This window comes from Acomys minous (assembly GCF_964271855.1).
Source record: "Acomys minous genome assembly, chromosome: 13".
Taxonomy (NCBI): Eukaryota; Metazoa; Chordata; class Mammalia; order Rodentia; family Muridae; genus Acomys; species Acomys minous.
The window spans coordinates 57,674,794-57,695,707 of NC_140495.1; the positions used below are offsets into that span (position 1 = coordinate 57,674,794).

A 20,914-nucleotide genomic window follows, 5' to 3' on the forward strand; every position below is an offset into this window, starting at 1 on the left:
ATTTTCTCCCAGGATTGTGACACAGTGTCTTTGGCGTCTGATGTGGCACTAATATAACATTTGCCCCAGAAGAGTGCTGGTGAGATGTTTTGCTCCCTCCCCCCCAGCAAGTTTGGTCAGACTTATAAAGAAAGCTAGGTTTACTATCTGTTTACTCCTGCTGATCTTCTGTGTCAAGTAATATAGAGTGAACAGTCCAAGAAGGGATTTGCCAGCAAATTTAGTGGTGGTTCTTTGGGTATTTTGTGTGCTTGTGTATTTTTTCCTGCATTGCAGTAGACTTTCACTAGAAAATCGAGACAGTAAAAGTCACTGTCTCCTAAAGAAAAGCTGCAGGCAAAGCGGATTGCTTAATGCAGCTCTTCATGTTTGAACTAGACCATCATTTTCCTGACAGAACATGAGCCATTCCTTGTCTTAACATCATTATGTCTCTGGACTCATATCTTAACACACATCTTAACTGATCTGTGAAGTGTGTTATCTCTGGTCCAGAGAAAAGAGACCTTTGACACCATTTTGATTGTATGTGAATGTTTGTAAAAACTTTAAGAAACTTGCCAGACGTAAAGTTATTATAATAACTACAGATAACCAGCCTATTCTGGTTAGTGTCAGGCTTTTTTGTGAGAGTAAGATTTAGATACTGAAAACAGAAAGTCTCTTTTTCTTTATTTCAGCTTGTCTCTCTGTAATAGAGTAAATTATTAAAATATGCGTAGTGGGGAGCTGGCGGAGGTGGCTCAGAGTACTGGCTCCTCTTCCAAAGGACCTTGGTTCAATTCCCAGCACCCACATGGCAGCTCACAACTGTCTGTATAGCTCCAATTCCAGGGGGTCCAACACCCTCACATAGACATGCATACAGACAAAACACTAGTATACATGAAACAAAAATAAAGTCCTAATAAAAAACTATGCATAGTGAAGATACATATAAGTATGTTATACTTAGACTTTTGATGGAATCTTGAGTCCTAACTCAGCCATTATGGCAAGTAAAGAAGCCTTTTAAAAAAAGACTTATTTTTGTGTATGAATGTTTCGCCTGCATGCAAGTATGGGTGCTGAATGAGTGCCTGGTACCCACCAAAAGAAGGGGTCAGAGTCCCTGGAGCTGGAGTCACAGCTGTCTGATGGGGTATTCAGACCTGAACCTGGGTCCTCCGCAAGAGTAGGAAGTTCTCTTTAACAGCCGAGCCATCTCCACCTCACCTCCGCAATAGGCTTTTAGGACATCTTATGTATTCATCTCACTGTGAAGTGGGTTTTGGAAGGTGTGTGTAAGTGAGCGGGAACCATTCATGTATCTAGTAAGTAAAACTTGGCCGATTTTTGGAATGTTGCTTCATTCTGTGACAATTCAGTCTAAAGCCATGTGTGGTTTCATTAATTGCTAGTTAAAGGCAAGGCCAAATTTGTAGTGTTAAGACTTAATTTTTTTCTGCCTATATATGATGGTTTCATGCATGGATTTTTATTTTAAGCTGTATTTGTGTCATGAATACAGAAATTGGTATTTCCTAGACAAAGCATAAGAACCAAGTGCTTAGCACTATAGGCAGAAGAGGAGATAAATAAAGCCTGTTAGTGACTTGTCTTAGAGCCATAGAATCAGAGATACAGGTTCTGTCTAATGTAAAGTTATATTTTAAATGATTTTTGAGAGTTATTTTATCCTTTGGGTAGAATGGCTACATACTAAAGAGCTTGTTTTGCTTTTTCTAAAAGTGTTTAGTAGTCACAAACATTGGAGTCCTATAGTGTGAAAAAGTGTGCCCTTTGTTTCCTCCTCTTTCCAGTATCTCCCCTCTCTAACTTCTTTTTGTTTTTTTGTTTGTTTGTTTGTTTTACAAGACAGGGTTTCTCTGTGTAGCCTTGGCCATCCTGGACTCACTTTGTAGACCAGGCTGGCCTTGAACTCACAGCGATCCGCCTGCCTCTGCCTCCCAAGTGCTGGGATTAAAGGCGTGCGCCACCACGCCTGGCTCTCTCTAACTTCTTTTGGTGAGTCTGGATAGGCACCCCTGAAGAGACGGGTGACGGCAGCAGCTGTAAAAGCATCTCATTTGTTCTCTAGAGTCTTGGTAAAAAACGGTCCTTTTGGGGACGCAGTGAATATGTCTCTACTGGGTGCTCAGTGTCTTAGAAATGCTCTCTCCTTGTGGCTTGAGATCTCTTTTTGCTTTGTCAAATCAAGGGGTCTGAAATCTCCTTTTTGTCTGTTGAGAGCAGCTTGGTTGGGCCTTATGTGACGAATGGACTTTGTACTTCTGGTTGCCATTGTGTCCTAGCCAGCTGTCACTGCTCTGCATGTGCCAGTTGGATGTCTTCTTCATCTGTGTGTCTGGCCAGCAGCATACACTGAAGTCTGGGCAGGATTAGCTTATACTACCCCCCCCCCTTCCCAGTTGTTATTAGTGCCATGCTATTTCCTGGGCACTTTGGACTCATTTTGACGCTTTCCAAGGTGGTACCAATGCCTGTGACCCCCAGCTTTGGTCAGCTCTTCCTGCAGCTTTGATCATCCAGCTCAGGGCACCCCAGTACAGTCTCTTGCCTCCCCACTTGCCATTGCTGTGCAGTCCTGCTGCTCACTTTGAGCACATGGAGTCTTTATTCATCATTTCATTTCAACAGTCAGGTGTGCACTGCTGCCTCAGTCAGTGACTACGCGATTCCGTGGTCTCTTTCACCCAGATAGAGTTTCTGTGAGGCATCTACAATATAAGTGAAGTTCTGAAGGAAGATTTGCCTGAAATGATCTCACCCTCAACTTTTTTTAAACCTGTGACCTAGGTGAACTGGAGTTTAGAGTCAAGAGTAGGCTGAGCCGGGCGTGGTGGCGCAGGCCTTTAATCCTAGCACTCAAGGAGGCAGAGGCAGGAGGATTGATGTGAGTTCAAGGCCAAGGCTACACAAAGAATCCCTGTTTCTCTGAAAAACCAAACCAAACCTCCCAAAATACAAACAAACTAGATAAATAGGAGGTAGATAGATAGATACATAGATAGACAGAGGTAAATAGATAGATAGATAGATACATACATACATACATACATACATAGATATAGATAAACAGACAAACCTCAGCTTAGGTGTAGTTGTTCTTAGGAAATGTTACAGTAGGATATTGGGTGGCACCATCTTTCTTTTCCTACATAGTGTTTTCCGTTTATAACTAAAATGAGTGTGTATACCCATCAAAGCTCTCACTGCCGGGGCTGGAGAGAGAGCTCAGGGTTAAGGATGTGTGCTGCTCTTGTGGACCCATATTAGGTTTCCAACACCCACATGAGAGGCTTATAGCCGCCTCCGACTCCTCTGGGGGGATCTGATCCACCCCCCACCCCCACCCCTGTACTTACATGCACATTATCCCAGACAGATGCATAGCAAGCGCATAATTAAAAGGAAAGAAATCTTAAAAATAAATAATAAACTATCACTGCCATGATTCTAGGACTTTTAAGATTTTCAGATCCTCAAACCAGTGAGACAGGTGTAGTGGTGCTCAGGTGATAGCCCACTGCGGAGGCCAGGGCCCAGGAAAGCCACTGTTCCCAGTTCCCAGTGCGCGTTCATGCACGAGGGTGTCGCCACAAGTACGGATTGGAGAAAGCAAGCGTGTCAGTGCACCGCTTACTTGGGTTGATTGTTTTATTTTCTAAGACTGGCTCTCTCTCTGACTGTCCTGGAACTAACCATGCAGATCAGGCTGGCCTTGGACTGCAGTAGAGCCACTTGCTTCTGCCTCCAGAGGGCAGGGATTAAAGGTGTGTGCCACCACTCCCAGCTAAGTTCTTGGTTTTAAATAGTCATATTCTGTCAATGTAGTGAACATTAAAATAGCCTATTCTGGATCATCAGAGTTCCTAAAAGGAAACTTTCCTATTAGTGGATAGTCTGGGATATTGAATATTTGTATTGGTGATACTGCCTGTTACAGCTGAGTTAGCTAGGTTCTGTTGCTTGGGTTAAGCAATACTACATTCTGCAAATACTGCTTGGCTCTTGGTTGGTGTGACAGGTTGGTCTAGACCTGGGCAGTATTCTTAGAAACTTGTCCTAGACTAAAAAAGCACTGAAGAAAATCCAAAGGCTGGGAGTAGAACTTGCTTTGTTGTTCATTGTTTAATTTAAGACAGACGGAGTCCTAATTATGTTGCCCAGGCTGGCCTCTAACTCTTTATTTTCCTGCGTCAGCCTCCCAAGTGCTGGGATTGCAGGCAAGTGCCACCGTGCCCAAAAGATTTTGCTTTTGACAGAGAGGGAAGTCTCTTTTAGACTTAGCTTGAACCCAGGGGGTTCAGAAGAAGTGTCCTAGTGCTTTAGTTTTTTTTACAAAGACATTTGAAAAAGCTCTGATTTGCTTCATTCTATTGCATACAATAATAACACATAGGGCAAAGGTCTAAAAAGTGTCTAAGAGGACCCTTGGCATGTTCTGTCATGATAAGTGTATAAAACCCCCAATTATATGGTTTTTTTAAAGTTGTGATAAACCCCACAAGACTTACCATATTAATCATTTTAGGTGTACAGTTGAGTTACATTAAACATATTCATATGCTGTGCAGTAGGTCTCCAAAACTTTCATCATGCAGAATTGCAACCTCTGTGCCTATAAACAACTCCCATTTCTCTCCACCCCCCCCCCCAGCCAGGGTGTCTGAATTTGATGGTAGTTGTTTACTATATAAGTGGACTCCTCAGCATTGTCTTTTTTGACTTGTTTTATTTTACTTGGCATGATGTCTGTATAGCTTATGTTGCAGCATGTGTTGGAATTTCCATTTTCTCCCTGTGTGGGCCAGGCTGGCCTCAGCCATAGGCACCTCCTCTCTGAGGCTCTGCAGTTCTGGGCCACAGGCCTGCACTGTCACATTTTCTCTTGTCCTTCCTCAATACTAGGGATTGAATCCAGGGACACATTGTGTGCTTGGTAAATGCTGTCACTGAGCTATACCCCTGGCTCTTTGTAACTTTTATTGTGACTATGGCAGGTCTCCCAAGTTGCCTAGGTTGGTCTTAAGTTTGCTGGGTAGCTTAGGTAAGCCTTGAACTGGGAACCTTACTGTCTCAGCATCCCAAATAGAATAGCTAAAATTCTAAGCATGTGCAATCATGTGTGGCTTTTTTTTTTTTAAGATAGGCTCTTTATAACCCAGGCTAGACTTGAACCCAACAATCTCCTTGCCTCAACCTCATGAATGCAGGGATTATATTTGTATGTGGCCATACCCAGCTTGCTTTTTTATTAATCAGCTTTTAGTGTACAGAGTAATAGGTTTCATTGTGACATTTTCACACACAGCTAGTACTTTATTAATATTTGCTCCTCCACAGTCCTTCCTGCCCCTCCTCCCCCGCTAAGAGTTCCCCTTCTGCTTTTGTGCCACACACAAAAAGTGCAGTCAGATGCCACGTATGATAGACAGTGTACAGTATTTTGCCCTTCCTACCCTCACAATTACCCTCTCCAGCCTGTTTTTTTTTTTTTAACTTTGTGTATATGTATGTTCAGGTATGTGTATGTGTGGCTGTGGGCATGTAGAAGTGAGATAACAACTTGCAGTGTCATTCCTGGTCCCCTGCCTTGGTTTTTGTTTTGTTTGTTTGCTTGAGAGTACCACTCTGTAGACCAGGCTGGCCTCAAAATCATGAAGTTCTGCCTGCCTCTGCCTCCTGAGCACTGGGATCAAAGATGTTCGTCACTCTGCCCCACTCCCCAAATAAGTAAGATTTGTTTACTTATTACATATACTTGTGTTTTGAGACAGGATTTCTCACTGGGCCCTGGGACTTGCTGATTAGATGACCCCCCCCACACACACACCTTTGGCAATGGAGGTGTAAGCATGCATTGCCATGCCCAGCTTTTTACTTGGGGATTTGCAGTCACATTCAAGTCCTTGTGCTTGCACTTTCCAGACACCACCCCATCTTTCTAGCTCCTGGTTCTTAACTTTCAAAGGCGGAATGGCTCTCCTTTCTATGCACATACTTCCTTCTTCATCTATCCATTCATCTATAGACACTTAGGTTGCTTCTGCCTCTTGGGCTTTATGAATAATGCCATGAGGATAGGTGTGCAGATATCTCTTCAAGAACTTTTTTCAATCTTTAGGTATTTCAATTTCTGCATCATATGGTACTTTTATTTTTTTTTATTTATTTATTGTTTTTTTAGTGGCTGCACATTTTTATTTGTAGTAGTCACACTATTTTTCAAACGCACCAGTTGAAGTACACAAAGGTTCCAGGTTCAACACATCTGTGGTAGCACATTGATTCATTCACTTATTCATTCATTTTTGGATAGTGACCAACCTAGAGAATGTGTGATAATAGGCCATGGGGTGTTTTTATTTTTATGTTTCTGAGGATAAGAGATGTTGTGTATCTTTTTATGTTCTTGTTGGCCATTTACTCTTATTCTCTGGAAAGATGTCTAGTTAAGTCCTTCGCCTAAGCTTTGATCAGTTTGTTATTGTATTATAGTTTTCTGCATATTATGGGTATTAACTTTTTATCTGACAGTTGACTTGCAAATTTGGTCTCTCATTACTTTTTCATTTGGTTATTACTTTCTTTGCTGAGCAAACTTTTTTATTTGAGCTGGACATTGTGGTTTACATCATACAGTCAGGAAGGTGACCACAAGTCAAGGCCAACCTGCTCTGCACAGTGAGTTCTAGGCCAAACAGTACTACATAGTGAAACGTTATCTTGCTGTCCTAAAACAAAACAAAAACAAAAATAGGGAGAGAGTATGAGAGTAAGAAAGAGAAGAGACTGGGCTGGGCTGGGCCTGGGGAGCCAGAGAGGTGAGAGCCTGCATGAGTTTATGTGCACCATGTGCATGCAGGTGCCTGAGGAGGCCAGAGGGTACCTGATGCCCTGGAGCTGGAGTTACAGTTAGGAGCATCCTCATATGGGAGCAAGGAGCCGAACCTGGGTCTTTTGCAAGAACAGTAAGCACTCTTTGTTTTGTTTTGGTTTTTTTGAGACCAGGTTTCTCTTGACTTGCTTTGTAGACCAGGCTGGCCTCGAACTCACAGCAATCCACCTGCCTCTGCTGGGATTAAAGGTGTGGGCCACTACGCCCAGCCACGTAACCACTCTTAACTGCTGAGCTGTCTCTCCAGCCCCGGGAGCTACTTTGTATGAGTAGAGTTTTGGTTAGCACTCCCAGTAGGCAGCGGTGGTTATGTTCTGGAAGTAGGGAGTTTCAGGTGTTTGGTAGTTCTTGTTAGTGCTCTGGGGCTTTGCCTGGGCTGTTGTCTGAGCCTATGAGTAGGTTATTGAGAACCATGCCAAAGAAGGAGATAGAAGAAGGAAGTTACAGGTTGGGAATTCAATCCAGTTTTATTGGCATCCTATAGATTCTTATAAGTAGAACATTTCTGAATATTGTCACTTCTTTCTGACTGAATCTGGGTAAATTTATAGTTACACAGTATCATGGGTTTCCTGAGGTCAGGTCATGGTATCACTAGTCCTAGTTATTTAAAGGGCTTCAACACGGCTAGGCATGGTGGTGCATGCCTATAACCCTAGCACTGAGCAGGCTGAGGTAGGAGGCTCATGAATTGGAAGCCAGCCTGAGGTGACATAGCAGGACAGTTGGCCTGTGTGTGTGCATGTGCTGAGTTCTGCAGTGGTACATGTAAATCTGTGTTACTCTAACAAGTAAATACTTGAGATAACTGGATTATAGAGAGGAAAGGTTTATTTTGGCTTACACTATGGAGATTTTGGTCCATGGCCACTTAGATTCATTGCTTTTAGGTTTGTGGCAAAGCATGGTGGGAGACTGTGGCAGAGCAAAGTTGTTCAGCACATGTCCAGGATATAATAAGAGCATCCCATCTCTCATAGTTTTCTCCACTCCCAGTGGCACCACTTCAGGGACCCCGCCTCTGAGACCTGGTCCTTTGTAGCACATCTAAGTCTAAAACAGTGAGCTCCTAAAGGTGGCTCAGAATGAAGAGAAAGTGCTTCTGAACTGATAACCTTTTCAAACATTGGTTTTTCACTATTTTAGGGTTGTGTGTCAGTTGAACTCGCCCGTAATTGAAGACGATGCTGGTTACCTGATACTCCTGCCGGGTAACTGCACCTGATGCTGTTTACATTGCAGACTTCATCACATTAATCCTCACATGGCTGACGTCTTCCGTCTCTGCTTTGTATTTGTTTAGCTTTGGCTGCAATCTGCCTGTGGCCTAAGTCCTGCTGGAGGGGCTTGTGGCAGTTTACTCAAGACTCTAGCCTGCCGTAGGAGAGGCAGTGTATGCCATCTTCCCGTGCTTGCAACTTAGAGATTAACTTTGGGACGTGTCCCTCCCCCAGACAGGGTTTCTCTGTGTATCGCTAGCTGTTCTGGAACTCGCTCTGCAGAGCAGCTGGCCTTGAACTCAGAGACCCACCTGCCTCTGCCTCCTAAGTGCTGGCATTAAAGGTGTGCACCACTGCTGCCCAGCAGAGTATACTTTTTTAATTAAACAAAAATTCATATTGATTGTACAACTAAAAAGAAATCATCAAATCAAGTTTAATAAGTGGTAAAAAATTAGTCTGTTTCCTTTTCATGAGCACCCCACCCTTTAAAAAAAGATTTATTCTTAATTCGTTGAATGTTTTACATGAAGATATGTCTATGTACTACTTATGAGCCTGGTTCTCAGAGCAGCTAGGTGAGGGCATTGGATGCCCTGGAACTGAAGTGACAGGTGGCTGTGAGCCATGGTGCTGGGAGTCAATCCCAGGGCCTCTGGAACAGTGCTCCTAACCTCTGAGCCATCCTCCAGCCCTCTGCTTCCCAACTCACAAGTAGACAGTGCCAGATTGCCAAGGAAGAAAACTGCTGTTGAGTGCACTGTGTGAGGGCAGCCACTTCCACATATTAGCTCTTACTTTTTTTTTTTCTTTTAAATCATTAAGTGGCATCGTGAAACAATTACTGTAGTGAATCTGGGCACTTAGCTGGCAATTTCAGTTCCTATTTGGTTTTGTCATTTGTTATTTTCCTCATTGACGTTTGTTTGTTTTTTGTTTTTCCTAACTTAAACAAATGCTTACTTAAGGACTGTTTTTCCAAGCTTCTACTTTTTGGGAGATTATTTTTATTTTTCTATTATTTTAAATCTGTCAAATCAAATCTATAACTCTTACTTTTCTAGCTTTGTGGTTACTCTTCAGAAGCCACACAAAGCGCTGTGTGTGACAGTTGTGTGTTCACTAACATTTCATCTTCATGCTTCTGTTTTGTGGTGCGGATGGTAAAACCCACACGCGTTAAGTTATGCTGTATGAAACTGGCATTTTTATAGGCACAAAGTGATTAAACAGCATTGTAGCTTTTTTCCCTAATATTGATTTGTATTTTAGTATGAATTATTGCATCAGCTAGAGTTCGAGAACAATGTTAGATGTAGGTAGTAAAAAGGCTTCTTGTCTTATTCCGGTCACTAGGTAGAGAAACACCTTGGATGCTTCATGGTGGAGTATGCTTGAAGTTAGGTGCTGTTGACACTGTGTCCTGAAGTGCTTTACTCTTAAGCATTCTCAGTAGAGGTGACATTTTATCTGGTAAAATTGGGCATTTTGATAGTTTTGGCTGTCTGAAGGACAAAAGCAATCTCCCACTCAGCTCCACCTAAGACTCGTTCTTCTAGGAAATCTATCAATGTTTTGTCCTTTTGGTGTTGGGTGTTTGTTTTGAGATAGTCAGCAAGAGCACGTGCAGAGTGTGTGCCCTGTGCGCAGCCGAGCTTGTCACACCTGCCCCGCATGTCACAGCTTCGCACGTCTTTAACTGCTTGGTGTGCATCTTTGTATATTGTGGCTTCTTAACAACTGTCACTTTTAAAAAAGTGTTTAAAATAGTTAAAACCCTACAAGGAGCTGTCTTTAGTAATAACAGCAGCAACAAAATGCTTGAAGAACAACCCTGAGGAACCACGGAGACTCCAGGAAAAGCGTTCTTGAAGACCCTAGCAGACTCAGCGAAAGACGCTTGATGTGCCCAGTGGGAAACACAACCTAAAAATACCAGTTCTCGCCTAACTAGATAAAAATGCAAAAATGTAAACAGAGCTTTTTATGACACTAGGAAAGGTGATAAAATTTACATAGAAAACGAATGTGGAAATGTTCGGGGGATGCTGAAAAAATGAGGTGCAAGGGAGTGGTGTGCACAAGCAGTTACTCAAGCAAGCTGTGAGGCTGTCACAGTGACTGAGGCCTGTGCTGTAGTTGGTGGACTACAGTAGAGTCGTGGACCAAAGTCCACATGCTTCGTAGGAAGACGACTGGTAATGCGGCAGAGGGTGCCTGCCTGTGTGCCCAGCTGTAAATAACAGCTGGAACCTGTTCTCCATTTCTAGCTGAAGCTCTACTAAGTTACTGTCGCTCACGGTTCTGAAGGGCAGCGGTCTTGGAACAAGGTGTGGGTAAGCTGTCTGACTGTAGGCGCTGAGGCTGTCTGCCTTTGAGTCTGCCGGTCTATAGAGGCTCCCACACTCCTTGGCTCATGACCCCCTCTTCATCCTGACTTTTTGTTCCTGTTCTTTTCGTTTAGTGGTCATAGTTATCTGTGGGATAAGTAAGCTTTTAACCTTTTGTGTGTGTGTTTGGAGATTATCTTTTATGTGTATGTGTTGGAGATTATCTTTTTGGCGGAGTGAGGGGTAGTTAATATGAATTACCAGCCCTGCAGTTCTTGCTTGGTTAGTACATTATTATCCTTAAGTTGTTGGAATTGTTTGACTACAATTTGTTTAGGAGTTTTGTATCCCCTGGCTCCCTCCCCACCCACCACCCCCCAGGACAGGCTTCTTTGTGTAGTCTTGGCTGGCCTGGACTTGCTTCGTAGATCAGGCTGTCCTCAAACTCACAAAGATCTGCCTGCCTCTGCCTCCCGAGTGCTGGGATTAAAGGTGTATCCGCACACTGGGCGCAGGCTTTGTGTCTTTGATCATGAAGGTTACTACTGTTCTGTTTTCTTGTTAATAGTTTTGACATTAGAGTCAGATTGGTAACAACAGTTGTTTTTCCTTATCATTTGTTTTGGAACAGTTGGTACAGAATTGGTACCATTGAAATGATCTAGGCCTGGAATTTTCTTTTGTGTACAATGTAAATTTCTAGGGTATAGGGCTATTTAGTTTTTGCTTTTTTTCCCCTCTTAGATGAGCTTTGGTGACTGAACCTTTAAAACAATTTGGCTGTTTTATTTAAGTTGTCAAACTTATCAACAAAATTATTCTTAATATTTTTGTACTGTCTTTTCAATATTTACAGCATCTGTGTTGGTGAGGCCTCTCTCACTCTGGGCTTTTCTAATTTCTTCTCTTAATACGATGACTTTTGTTGCCGAGCTGCTCTTGAAGACCCACTGCCTCGACCTCCTTAGTGCTAGGCTCATTTCTGCTTGCATTTTTATTGCTGGTTTTACTTCTTTAGGATATAATTTGCTGTTTGTGTTTTAGGGTTTTTGTTTTGTTTTGTCTTTTTAAGGTGAAAACTGATTTGAGGCCTTTCCCCACCCCACTTTAGAAACTCTGAATAGCCATACAGTAGACAACATGGAGTTGACCTCTAGCTAATCTCTTGGATTTGGGGTTTTGTGTGTTGCATTTTACATAGGTTGTGCGGACACACCTTCTCTTTGTTGATCTTTCTTTTGTAGTGTCTAATCTACTATTACATCTGGTATAGTTTTCATCTCACTGCAGTTTTCATCTATAGAAAAACAATTTTATTTTTTATTTTTTGTATTTTTTTCTCTTTTCTCTACTGTTTTTTGTGGTGCCAGGGCTCAAACTCAGGACCTTGGGCATGCTAGGCCATCACTGTACAATCCCACCTGCATCTTTCTACTTAAAAGATAAGCTCTTTGGCTCTGAAGACTGAGTCCACAGTCTTACATGTGCCTTTTAAATTTTCCGTTTTGAGACAGTGTTTCCCTGAGTTCCCAGCTGATCTTGAACTCCTGCTTTCCTGCTGCGGCCTCTCCAGAGGCTGGCGCTGCAGCTTGTGCCCCAGCTGGAGGCCTTGTTCTTCTTCCTTCTGAACATGCAGAGCACATGTATGTGTGCCATGCTGTGCCACACACCTGGGCCAGTTCCAAACAAGCTTTGACTGACTGCTCTTCTGGTGCTTGGCAGCTTTGGACTCAGTGCTGAGAGGGCGAGTCCTGCACAGGAAGTCCTGATATCTGGTTCCTGTTAGTATTCTTGGGCTCTGGTGGAAGGTGCAGTTAAGTGACTTGGAAACCTTTACATTCATTAAAGCCCTGCTCTTTTTTGCTCATCTGTGTTTGCTTGTTTTGGGTGATGCTGGGGATCAAAACCAAGACCATGGATAAGCAGACTCTGCCCCTTGAGGTCTGGAGCAGGCTCAGGCTTGGATTGTTCTCCAGAACTGAGGCGTGACCCTCCTGAGTACACCCTCACTATTCTGTGAGTCATAGGTTTTTTTGTTTTTTGTTTCTTCAGTTTCATGGGTTGGGATAGGTGGTGTTCCTGACCCATGTGAATGCCAGACACGGTGTCACTAATCCTTCCCCAGCCTTACTTACCTCAGTTACATGTGTGGTCAGCAGTTTGGTACGTGCTCAGTGGGGACCCCTCATTCTTCTTTTTTTTTTTTAAAAGAAACTTTATTACTTTTATTCTTATTTGTGTGTGTGTGTGTGTGTGTGTGTGTGTGTGTGTGTACACGCTCACATTCACACTCGTGAGTGCCCTCAGGAGCCAGAGGTGTCAATCCCCCTGGAGCTGGAATTACAGGTTGTTGTGACCCCTCCATGTGGATGCTGGGAATCCAACTGGGGTCTTCTGGAAGAAAAGCCAGTGTTGTCAACCAGCGCACCATCTCTTTCCCAGGCCCTCATTCTTGAGGCGCCTCTGCAGCAGGCCCTTTTACTGACATTCTTTCTCAGGAGTCCTCACTGCCTGCCTCTCCTTGCAGTCGCAGCTTTTCTCAGAGCTTGGCCGAATGCACGGGGCTCTCTGCAAGCTTCCCTTTCCCACCCTGGCCTAGGAGCTCTCTGAAGGCAGTGAACTGAACTGTGCAGGCCTTGCCTTCTTGGTGTTATTCTTTGTCCATTGGTGTGTAGGTCTGAGAATCAAATCACTGTCTAACATGCTCTATTTAGGTTATTGTTTTGGTTGTTTCAGATTGAGACAATTTTAGACTGCCAGGTGCTGGGAGTTAGGTAAAGGCATCCTCAGGCTTCTTTTTCTAGTAACCTATAAAAAGATTTGCTAGTGCCTTTAATCCCAGCACTCAGGAAGCAGAAGAAGGTAGAATTGTGAGTTAGAGACAGAGTAAATTCTAGGACAGCTAGGGCTACGCAGAGAAACCCTCTCAAAAAACCAAACCAAACCAAACCCTCTGATAATTTACATTAGACAGGATAATGAAATGTTGGTGGGGTCCATTTCTTTCTGTACTTGTTAAGGGAGACTGTTAAACTTGACTTTCCTGGCTGCTAGAGGCCACTGTGGTTTTCTGTCTTTAAGGCCAGTAAAGCAATGTCGAGCTAGCTCCTCATGCAGCTGTCTTGTTCTCCGTCTGTTTCTGGCTTCTATTTTTCGGGGTATCTGGCCCACTCAGACAGTTCCGAGTAATGTCTGGTCTTAAAAGCATCTGAGTAGAACTTCGAATTCCACTGCACCCTTGGTTACCTCTCATCATGTGGCCTGCCATAGTCACAGGGTATTGAGATGATGACAAGGGCCTGCCAGTGAGGGCGGAGAGCATCATTCTGCCGTCCACGAATGACAGTTTATAGCATCACTGCCTTCTGCCTCAGACTTTTTTTTAAAATATAACAAAGAAGTATGGTTTTATGTAGGATTTTTTAACTTGTATGCATGAAACCATATTAGAAACAGAAGACTATGAACCTGCTTTTCAATATGTTGATTATGTATAGCTTTTCCTTTGTAAATAGAAAATGTTTATTTCATCTTATTTTTCTTTTGAGACAGGTTTCTCTGTATAGACCAGGCTGGCCTCCAACTCAGAGATCCTCTTCACTCTGCCTCCCCAGTGCTGGGATTAAAGATGTGCACCACCATGCCTGGCCGTAGCTATTATTTATCTGACTTCATATGCAACTCTAAGTTTTATGTTGAGATTTTCTCAGTCATTTGCATTTGTTAATTTCTACAAATTTTCAAGCTTATGAAAAGATTATTGCAAGTATAATTTTAGGAAGTGTGTCAATAGGCTTTTTCCTCTTAAAAATCATATAATGATGTTCCTCTTGTATTCGTTTATCATGACTAACTTGTGGTATTTGTTGCTTATTTATTAAACAGCACAACTGCTTGCTTGCCTGTGCTCTTTTTCCTCTCAGGCCTTGAGCAGTGTGCCACATGCCAATAGTTTCCGAGTTCTCGAGCAGATGTTGGCATTGTAGGCTAGGGTTTCCAGCCTGCCCTTCACACAGGCTCCTTTGTGAAGGCTCTGTGTGCTTACTATTGACAGAATGATTTATGTGCACAGTTCTGAGCAATTAGGTTATCACAGTTGCTTCCACCGTTGTCTTTAGTTTCACTTGTCACACCATAGTCACTGCTCCAGCGATCTCTATGCGCAGTATTTGACTTCTGTCTTTGTATGTTTAAATAACAGCTGATAAAGCTCTAATGCAGAAGCCACTGTGCTAGGTGAGGCATTAATATCCGTCACTCCCTGGACTTTCTTCTCTCTTCATCCAGCTGCATTATAATCTTGACAAGTTAGAAAGAAATTGTGGGTCAGTGGGGGTGGGGCATGGGGAGTGTGAGAGCACACAGGTGCTGATGGCACCTGCTGCTACTTTACTTTCTTCTGCTTTGCTGCCATTGGCACATCCCTGGGTGAAAATGAGTTAGATGGGCCCAGAAGGGCAAACTGTTGGAAGCTGGCCAAAATGTTTGGTGCTTTGTCTTTGTGGCAGGAGTCAGTTTGAGTTGTCACCCTCCCTCTGCTGGCCCTAGCCTGAGACCCAGTTAGCCGAGCACCTGCCCTTTTATTTTACCCAGCTGGTTTCTGCCTAAAATTCATTGCCTGCTGAATAGGTGAGTTGCGGCTTCCCAGATGAATGGCTCTTACATAGTAGTTTGTCATTTACTAGCCATGAATTTCCTCGAGTGGAAACCTCTCAGTGTGGGCTTTCCTCCACTCTAAATGGGCGTGCTTGTACCCGTTCTCAGGCACTTGGTAGAGTTTGAGGAGTGTTAGTGTCTGTAGATTTTTTCTGTCTTCTCTATACTATTTTGTTCTCTGTACCTTTTGTTCTGTCTTCTCTATACTATTAACTTTGGCTTGTAGATCTGTTTACCCAGTAAAGCTGCATAAAGTTATTGTGTCAGTCATTAGGAGCTCTATTCTTCTTATTGGACAGTTCACAGGTTGAGTGACCCCAGCGAATCAGTAGACACTGCTTTAAGGTGGTGCTGTATTTCAGTAGTGTATGCCATCCTTTCATCCCACCCTTAGATAATATTCCAGTAGAAAAGCAGACTTCCTAGTGCATGCCCTGGAGGACGAGTCCCTTGCTTTGCTCTTCTAGCTCACAGCAGCACTTTCCTGGAAACATTTCTATAGCCACAGCTGCGCTAGCACAGTAATTCTCAGTCCGCAGGAGATGCAGTGGACCACTGCCAGGATCTTGGATTGCAGAGGTAGACTGACCTGCAGGCAGATGCCCAGGGCCCTGTGCAGCTCCACCCGAGACAGGTTGTTTCAAAAGGTGCCGAGTAGAATTTAGAGCAGTGAATGATTTGCATTACATGATAATGTCAGGTAGCTCCAGGATGGATGAGAGGAAAACACGCGCTAGGTGCCAGTTGCATTGGGGAGAATATAAACTTGGGGCTTTTGCTTTCCTGCTTCTCTTCCTGAAGTATCTTCCAGACTTAGGGCCACTGAGCTTGCTTTCTGTGAGCAGGCTGAGTGTCGGTGGAGAAGGAAGGAGCCGTCTTCACCGGGTGGGCGTGGAGCTAGGTTCTGACTCATGCAGGAGTGCACCAAGTCCTGGGACTAGAAGCCTAGCAAGAGGGGTGTTAGCCCAGAGAGGAGCGTTTGAAGGTAGCAGAGAAGGCCTGGAAGGGTCAGTAATGAGGATTTGTAAAGGAAGTGGTTTTGAAAACTTAAGAGGCGTTTGAGTGTCTGCCTTACAAGAAGCAGGAGGCAACAGGCTTGCAGGGTAAGAGGAAGGAGGCCGCTGGGCAGCCTGGCCTACAGCCTGGAGAAACTGGAGATAAAACTGCAGCGCTTATCTAAGCACCCATGCTCTGCCACTCCTCTTTCAGAGGGGCTGGCTCTGAGACCCAGTCCGTCTCCTGGTGAGTTCTTTCTGTGCATGTGAAGATAAAGGACTTTACTTAGATATTTCTAGTAGTTACAAATTATTCTTTACTGAGTGAATTTATCAGCTAATTAACATAAATGTTGCCATATCCTCTTTATTGTAGTAGGAGGGATGTTCCTTAGAAAACTGGCTTGAGTGGAGAGCTGGAGATGGCTTGTAGGCCGTGATAACGGTAGCCAGCAAGCTTGCTATGGTCAGTATCTCTCTGGACCATATGGGCAGGTGGAGGCTGTTGAGAGCGCCCGCCACCCCCCCACCCCCCACCCCGCTTCCTGTATTTCTCTGTGAGCTAGCACTGCTTGGCAGTTTCTGAAGATGTTTCCTTATATGTAGTTCCTCTCTGAGAGTGGAAGTTACTCTCAGAGGCCTCTTTGCAGGGAGAGAGGGGCCCTGCTATGTTATGGATGGTGCACATGGCCCATGGCAAGGGCTCAGCAACCCTGACTTAACCAAAAGGGGGACTATACTTTGGGACTGGCTCACGTCCCTTTCATGTTCACCTCAGAAGTTCACACTGGTGTCTTAAAGTCTTAATACTTAAAAATGCCACCTGGAGCCGGGCGTGGTGGTGCAGAGTCAGGCAGGTCTCCATGAGTTTGGAGCGAGCCTGGTCTTAATTAACTTTTTAATATTTATTGGTTTTTGTGTGTATGAACACATGCACACAAGCATGGCACATGTGTGAAGGTCAGAGGACAACCTGTGGGATTTGGTTCTCTCCATCGTGTGAGTTCGGGGGTAAAGCAGGTAGCCTTGGTTGCAAGAGTCTTTACCAGATATTTCCTTCTCCTGGACCTTTTAAGCTTATTTTATTAAACACTGATTCTGTGATTTCCTGTCTAATCGGGACAGCTCATTTTTTGTTTTGATTTTTAAGACAGGGTCTCAGGTAGCTCAGACTCTTGATCCCTATGTAGTCAGTGACAACCTTGAACTCCAGTCAGCTTTGTTTCTGCCTCCTAAACGATGGGGCTACAGATGTTTACCACCACACCCTGTGTATTGGTGCTGGGATGGAATGGAGGGCAGCACTATACCCACTGAGCTCTATCTCCACCTCTTTCACCCCGCTCTTTTCATCCAGTCACCAAGATAGATGGGCAAATTTATTCATTAAATTTTATTCAGTAGTACCATGCTCTAGGCTGGACCAGGAAACAGTCTTCTATATAATGGGGTGAACAGGCCTCTAGTCAGACACTTGACTTACTGGTAGTCGCTGTGACAGGCCTGGTACTAGGGACAGGACTATTGGAAATGTTGGGAAAGGCACACCTCAAGAGGGAAATCTGTGCAGATATACTCAGTGTAGTTTAGTTTGTGTTCCTCCAATCGGGGTTGTTCTCTTATAAGCCAAATGCTTAGCTTTTAGTAAAGCTTTTCGGATCCCCAAATAAGCAGGTGACTTCTAAGCCATCATTGGTCAGAGTGGGTGACCCATTTGGTATCTTAGGCAGGAAGATACTGTAACTTTTGTTATAATGCATCTTTGTCTCAGCAGAATCTTGGGTTTCTTTTTTTGCTTTCTGCCTCCTACCTAAAAAGAACAAACAAGAAAAGATAGCCAACCCAAACAATGGCATAGGGCATTGCTACAGGATGTCAGGATTAAGGAGAACAGTACTGACACCCTAGGACTCACTCTGACCTTGGACAAATCCAAGATCCTCAGTCTGTTTTCCCTCGGACTAAATGGGAATAACCTTCAGTTTAAAGAGTCCTCCTCTTAACCTTGTTTTCTCCCCACTCTCAGCCCTCTTGAAAAGTATCCCAATGCAATATTTTCATTAGTAAAATATACATTTTTACTATTAAGTAATGTAATTATTTAAATATCTTCCATTTATCTTAGTGTGTGTGTGTGTGTGTTTCCACAGATGCTAGAAGAGAGCATTGGATGCCGGGAACAGGAACGAGAGGCAGTTGTAAGCGCTCCCATGTGAGTGCTGTGAGCCAAACTTGGCTCCTGGAAGAGCAGTGTTAACTGCTGAACCATCTTAATACTTTCATTTTTATGTTCCCTCTTTTTGGCCTGGTCTGGAATTGAAATTAATGGAGGCTTCCCGGATAATTGATTTCACGGTGACATATGAATAGATTTACCCACCATGGTGTACTTCACCTACTCAGTGAGCATCTTTCACACATCAGTGTTTTTGACTGTGCTGTTGGTCTTGGGAATGTAAGACATAGTCATTAGCTTCCAGGAATCTCTTGTTAGAGTGACAGATACAAACAGATAATTCAGTGTAAGGTCATACATCCCTATCATCAGGGGGATCTGAATTGACTGTACATGTAAACCTGTATATTCATCAGCTTCTACTGGAGGACACAGCCCTGGTAAGGGACTTAGGGTGAATCAAGGTAATTAAGTTTTACTAAAACTAAAACAACACGCCATAACTTGCACCCGACTTATCATCTTTGCCATTTTCTCATAAGTAAGCTTTGTGTTCATTGCTTTTAGAGACTGGGTCTCACTGTATAGTCCAAAGTGATCTGGAACTCACCATCTTCCTGCCTCAGTTTCTCTAATGCTGGGATTCCAGGTGTGTGCCCCTATTTCCGACTGTAAGTGTGTCGTAAGTGGTGTACTCATCTGTCAATAGCTGGAGAAGAGCTTGGTCAGAACTAGCGTGCATCTTTCTGATAAATGATCACCTTACCCTGTGTAGGAGGAGACAGGCTCTATCTCTGTTGTAGAGACTAAGCATTCTCGGAAGGTGGGCTTGCTTAAGACCTTGAGTAAGTGGTCTAACCTCAAGTCTCAGCTCTTTGATCTGCTGGGATGGGTCCCATTGGGTACTCATCTCCTGGGGTTTGTGTGAGTACTGACTGAGGTCATGCATAGGGCTTGGCATGCAGTAGGAAGTTCTAGATCGGGACTAGCTCTTGGTGTTGTTACATATTCATGGCATGTTCATTGTGGGGTCTTATGCAATACCAGGCAGGCCACATTGCAGTTCTTTTCAGCTGGGCTAGACCAGTTCCTTGGTCTGAAGATATTCCATGTATTCAGCTTGCAAGTGTTCATTGAGGGCCAGTGTGCCAGACATTGGGTTGGTCATCAACACCTCAGCAATAAAGAGATCACTGACCCAGAGGAGTTTATGCATTTTATTTGTGTTGTTCTTTGTCTTCCCAAAGTGCTTTCAAGATCAGGACAAAGACTTTTATTTGAAAAGCAGGAGAAATTCCCAAAATTGGAAAAGACATCCATCCATCCATCCATCTCTTTATTTCAGGTGCATTAGTTTGTGTGAGGGTGTCGGGTCCCCTGGAACTGAACTTACAGACAGTTGGAAACTGTCATGTGGGAACTGGAAAGTGACCCAGGTCCTCTGGAAGAGCAGCCAGTGCTTTTACCTGCTGAGCCATCGCTCTAACCAGCCCCCCTCTCCCCTTAAAGATGATGTATAAAATAGATTAGGGTAAATTGTCCCTTCTCAGACCTTGTGATTACCACTCTAGGGATACCCTGTCTGGTGGGATGTGGGACCCCTTGCTGGCTTATCACTGCTGAGTTATGCTGCAGTGAGAACAGCCAACATGCTTTGTAAGGTTGGCATGTTCAGTGGCTGCATTGTCTGCCTCACTACAATGAAAACGAATGTATTCATACCAGATAATGATAGCAAAGAAATACATTTTGGTAACTTTACATTTAAACTTTCTAATTTTCAGAGCAGGATGGGATAGTTTTGTCTATATTCCCAGTGTTTCAGAGATTAAAGCAGGAGGATTGTACGTTCCTTTGCACATTGGGCTACACAGTAGGACTTATTTTTCTTTCTACACAGGATCTTGTAGCAGTAGCCGGGCTGACTAGAACTCGCTCTCCTCTACATTCCAGTGTTGGGATCATAGGTGTGGACCTATGTGAGCAGTTTTTTTTTTATTAATAAAAAGGTATATATATATATATGCATGCATGTAGGCTTCTGCTCTTGGAAGCCAGATGAAGGTGTCAGATCCTCTAAAACTGGAGTTATGGGCTCACATGGGTGTTGGGAACAGAACTCAGGTTTTCTACAAGAGCAGTACGCATATTATATTTAACTGCTGCTCTTAACTGACAAGGATCTGCGCAACACCACCCCTACTCCTACCCCACCCCACCCTCCCACCCACCAGTCTCCCCCACCCCACCCCACCCCACCCCACCCCCTGCTGTTCTTGGTCTGAATCTTCCTTTTAATTGGTTTTTCTTCTCAGGTCCTGCTCATTCTCCTAAGCTGTTCTTGCATTGTCATTCTTTCTGTACTCATTAAAATTTTAAGATCTTACTAAAAGAACTAAGGTCCTAGGATACTGCCATCTACATCGTCCTCGTCTAAATTCAGAATTACACTTAGATCATTTATTCATGGGCACCTAGAAGAAAGAATATATGACAGCTTTTTAGGTCCGCCTAGGAGTAAGCTGGTTCATACCCTGGAGAATTTCTTCAGATTTTTTAGAAGCGGTTTTTAAACAATCTGTGCTGTTTGTGAGATTGAGTTGTGCCTGTCTGTCTGTCTGTCTGTCTGTCTG

At 43.7% G+C, this 20,914-nt stretch overlaps 1 protein-coding gene and 1 long non-coding RNA gene across 3 annotated transcripts in view; both read left to right on the forward strand.

The window, feature by feature from the left end:
• The window catches only part of TMEM131 (transmembrane protein 131), a 148,402-nt gene that overhangs the window by 2,680 nt on the left and 124,808 nt on the right, over positions 1 to 20,914 (forward strand). The gene's annotated exons all lie outside the window — the stretch shown is intronic.
• Positions 16,998 to 19,484, forward strand: LOC311581894. The gene is made up of 2 exons (XR_014773918.1): positions 16,998 to 17,240; positions 17,277 to 19,484. It is a non-coding gene; the product is annotated as an uncharacterized lncRNA (long non-coding RNA).